Consider the following 5111-nt stretch of genomic DNA (forward strand, 5'->3'; position numbering starts at 1 on the left):
TTCCTCCTAACTTTATTTTGTAACATTATAAAATATCCAGTAGTAGTCATCAAAACATAATGACAAATGGCTTTTCTTTCTTAAAATCAACTGGAACATTGACACATTAGAATGTATAGACAGAGGTGCTCTGAACAAGATTTTGGTAGTCATTTGGGATTTTTTTGCTCATTTTTGCCAAGTGGTGGTTGAATTTATATCATAACTTCATGAATTAATTGAACTTTGTCTAATTTAAAAGAATAGTAAAACTCTGGCTGGTGTTCAAACACCTCTGACCTCTGAAATGTTCTTTTATCACTTGTGCTCTGATAATTAAGACTTTACCACCCAGAAGGGTGCACAATGCAGGGAGCTTGAACATTCTTTCTTTCATTGCTTGTTTTTCCATTTCTTTCCCCCTTTTTTAAATTAGAGAGAATCTACTTATAACGAAAAAGGGAATAAGGGAAATATGTATTTACAGAAATAGGTAAATTTATTTTAAAAAAATCTGTCATATGGTTTGCAATTGTTTCTTATAAATATTTTTTTAACATTACATTAAAGAAGCTGACTTACCCATGGCCTTGGAACTAGGCCCTGGATTCCAGGAAAAGTAATTGAAATAGAGATATTTTATGGCAATTAGATGGCTTAGAGAAAAGCTTTTAACAACTCAGAGCCTGTCAAACAAGAAGACATTATCTAAATGTCTTTGAAAAGAAGATTTTAATTTCATTATTACTTCTTACCCATTTGAAAAAAATAAAGCCCATGGGAGAAATGCCATTATTGTGTCTATTAACATTCTAAATTTGCACAAACAATTCTGTCATCCTTTCTCTGAGCCCCATCAGTCAAAGCCTGAGAACTGGAAATTATTACTTTAAAACGGAATCAATCAGAAAAATATCTGAATTATATTTATTTGGAATATTAGTCAATCAATTAATTTCTCACTCAATAATTTAGTTATTTTCTATTTCTTTAGGCACTTATACCTAGCACTAAGGACAAATACAATAAAAACCAAAATATAATATGAGTAGAAATAGCTTAGTGTAAGTCAAATTCTTCCTAATAATTTTAGGATAAATAAGTGATTCTTAACATTTTTGGTACAGTAACTATTTAGAACTGTTGGTGATTGTAGCCTTCTCTTGGTTTTGAATTTAATTTTGCAAAGTGATGTTTCCTAGCTTCATAATAACCTAAACACTTCATTTCCAAGGGAATTAATCAAAAAGTATAGTAGATATTCATGTTTCAGTTCCTAAAAATTCCTTTAGATGTCTCTGTTTCATATCTCAAGAGAATCTGACCCTTTGGAAAGGTGCTATCTGGAGTTGGTTACCTAACAGGTGGAATATGTCCTTCAGGACAAACAAGGCTTTTTGAAAACAGAATTTGACAAAGTCAGTGGAAGAAAAAGATGGATGATGGCATGCAGGTATATCATTGCTACTTTATAGTATTTATAAGCCCCCAAATCATCTAGAATGGGGAAATGCTCTTTTCTACCTAGCTTGCAGGAGATGCTCGTGCATAATACAATTTTAATACTATTTGGCTCTGTAGGACAACTCACGTTTTCATTAGAGGATATCCATTCAATCTGAAATGACAAAAAAATAGGTCTATATATTTCTTTATCCTATGACTTGTCTTTTTAAAGGATATGAACTATTGAAATGACCCTGCTTCATTATATGTGTGCACATGTCTCTTAGAAATGTAAACAAGCTAGGATACAGTGATATGTTTGGGAAGGAAAAAAGATACCTGAAAATGTCATTAGACTCGTAGTCAAATGGGGGTGGATGCAATACACAGACTTTACCTTCCTTCTCTGTGAAATCCTGACTAAATTGATATTAAAAGAATTAAAAAATGCAGGATCCGAAGGACAAAGAGAACATGGGAAGACATTTTTTTAAAAGTCACCAAAATTTTGGCAGATGGAAGAGCAGAGCGGAAAAAGCTAAAAGGTCACTGCCTACAGATGGAGGATGATAAGAAGCAGGCCATAGCACTCCACGAAGCACCAAGTATCTCTGAAGGAAAAAAGTAGGGTGGGAATGAAATTAAGGGGCTTTACTCCTTGCAGCATTGTCCACAATGCCTCCTCTAAGCCCCATTAAGTCAAAGGTTGAGAATCGGAGAGCCTATCAGCTACTCCTCCCAACCCCTGTAGCAGACAGCTGGTTTACACCCTTGGATTTGAGGGCATCAGATATAGTAGAAAGATGAGATGGTCTACTGATGAAAGATGACTTAAGTGAACATCTAAATACTGTGTACTGATAAACCCCTTATTCTTCTCCCCTTTTCAACACATGGAAGTCAGGCAGTGATGCTTTAGATCCAATGGGTAGTATATTGGAAGATTTCTTTCTGAAATACTTGATTGGCTCAAGAAACTTAACCTACATTTTTCTGACATTTCTGGGTCCTGACCACCCTGTAATGAAGCCTGCAAATTGGAATGTTCTTCAATCCAAAGAAAGTTATCAATATGAATAGATATCCAAGCACCACTAGGTGTATGAAGGACACATCTCATATGAGTCAGAGGTGAGAACAAGATGAAAGGAACTCAGAAGAAGAAAGGCAATGTAGAAGCAGAAAAAAAAAAAGATAAGATGAAGAATCATTAATATTCATAGGGGCCAGGGAATATATCTTACCTTGAAGAAATAACAAGAAGTTTAAAAATTCATAGCACGAGAAAGTCATAAGAAGTAAAATATTTTTTTAAGCTGAAGTAACATTTAATATAAGTATGAAAGATAAAGTGAGGACTCTTTCAAAAACTTAGAACAAAAAGAGAAAGAAGACAAATAGGAAAGAAAAGCATTTTTTAAAATTAGGGGACCATCTGAGGGCAAAATATTCAACTAGTAGGTCTTTAAGAAAGAAGAAAAAGCAAATAAAGGGAGGAAAAAGATTTAAAGAAATGATGTGGAAAACTTCCAAATATTGGAAGCTATGTGTGTCTGGATTGAAAGGGCCTTTCCTCTCAGCACTCAGAAATAATTGACAGGACAATCAACATCAATATATAACATCATGGAATTTTAAAACCACAAAGACCCAATGAAGATCTGGACAGTGGCCAGACAGAAATAACAGGTCATATTTGAAAGATGGTAATCAATGAAATAGTTCTTTCAAAATCCTGAAGAAAAGTGAATTGCATCTTAGAATCCTATCTCAACCAAGCTATCCATCAGCTGTAAATGTACAATAGTATTATCAGATATGTGGGATTTCAAAAAAATGGATCATCTGTGCACTTTATCTCAAGAGACTACTGTGACTTTTCCTAAACCCTTCCCCAAAGGATGTGCCCTATCTAAAGGGAGGACCAAACAGAAAGGAAGGGAGACCATGGGTCTGATGAGTAAAAGGGGCTACAAATCAGGAGTGGGACAAAGGGTCCATCTAAGTGATGGTGACGGGAAGTCCCAGTAGGACAGCTGTATAACAGATCTGAGAACAATCAGTCCAGATGAGAAATTAGCCCAGAAGCCTTCAGGAGGTATGCCGCCAAAGTAAAAATGGAACTGGTGTTGTACATTTGACCGATGAAAATTATGCTTCCAACAAGCCCAAATCAGGGATGTAATCACAAAACTATCGTTTGTCTTCCATGTTGCTTTGCAGGTTTTTAGTGACCAAATTCCAGCCTCCCCTTTTTTCTGGATAAATTCTCCAGAAGTTCTTGTAGCTAGTTTCCTTACTCTTTGGAAGACAAAACAAAACAAAACAAAACAAAACAAAACAAAAAATACTCTGGTGGCAGAAACAAGTTGGTTGTTCAACATGCCTGTGAACAACATTTCTTCTTCCTCTGCACAAAAATAGATTGCATTTTCCAGCCTCTCTTGCAGCTAGATGTGGCCATGTGACTGGGTTCTGGCCAATGGAATTTTGGGGCATGGATCATAAAAATTACTGACTTAAGATGCTTTATATTCTTCCCCCTTTTAGCAGACTTCATGCAGAAATGACCCTGGTGGCTCAGGATGACAGTCGGAGCCATAAAGTAGAAAGAGACTGGGTCACTAAATCACTACTTGGTGTTTGGAACATAGTCACCTGTCAGTCAAGAATAAAACACTTCATGTAGTCAAAAAATAAATGTCTATTGTGATATCATACAAACTATTTAGCAAAACTGTCCTCTGGAGACTTGTAAGGCAGACCATGCTTCTAGTCAGCCTATATTGCTTTGGAGAAGGGTCTGGGAAAAGTCACAGTGACAGGCATTACCATGTGATTTCAGCAAAGTCTTACTAAAAAGAGATGAACTCAGGGAGACATTGGCAATTTGAAAGTAAAAATAAGAATGAATGGAGAAAAGCTAAATTTGAGCCCTTGAGTTTGAGACTTTCAATGTAAATTAGAATGTCCAGTCCCAGGCTATAACTGAGACTCTGCATTTGGTTTAACATTCAGGTTCCGCCCCTCCCACCTGAGGCAGACCAGCTGCTTTCAGTGGAAGAGGGGCAGGTATTTTTGTTATCCTTCATGCCCACATATCTGCCACTTGCAAGCTGTTATTACGGATGCTGTGGGTTATTGGAATAGAGCTCAGTGGGAGGAAGGGAAAAGGGGGCAGATAATTTTATACTAGCCCTGATTCTACTGTAAGATGGGCAAATGTTTGAAGCTGACTTTCCTCTTTGGGCTTCTTTGGTAATAACATTACTCCATTCCCCAAGCTCACCAGCTGCCCCTCCTGCCTTGCATTAAACCTGTCAGATCTCAGTCCTAACATCCCTCACACTCCAGGAAACACATCTCAAGTCCTCCAAGTTGTCCCAGTGAAGCCCTTTTTGCAAAGGGTAGCATCCTGCCCTTTCCCCTTGGAAAAGGTGAAACAGCCTAGCAAATTCTATATTCACTAATCCTATCTTCGTCCCCAGTCTCTTGACCCACTTTAGATCCTCCTGGAGTTTTGGATTATGTGACTGGTTTTCTGATATCGCCTTTAAAAATCTGCATTTTGGTTTGACACTTTTCTTTGGAATTTTATATTTAATGTACTGCCATGACGTGGATGGAATGTCCAATTTAACATCCTGTTACACTGTATTAGGGAAAAGTTTTATACTTCTCTGGGA

Source organism: Furipterus horrens, unplaced genomic scaffold (assembly GCF_987537825.1).
Source record: "Furipterus horrens unplaced genomic scaffold, mFurHor1.1.pri manual_scaffold_10, whole genome shotgun sequence".
Lineage (NCBI taxonomy): Eukaryota > Metazoa > Chordata > Mammalia > Chiroptera > Furipteridae > Furipterus > Furipterus horrens.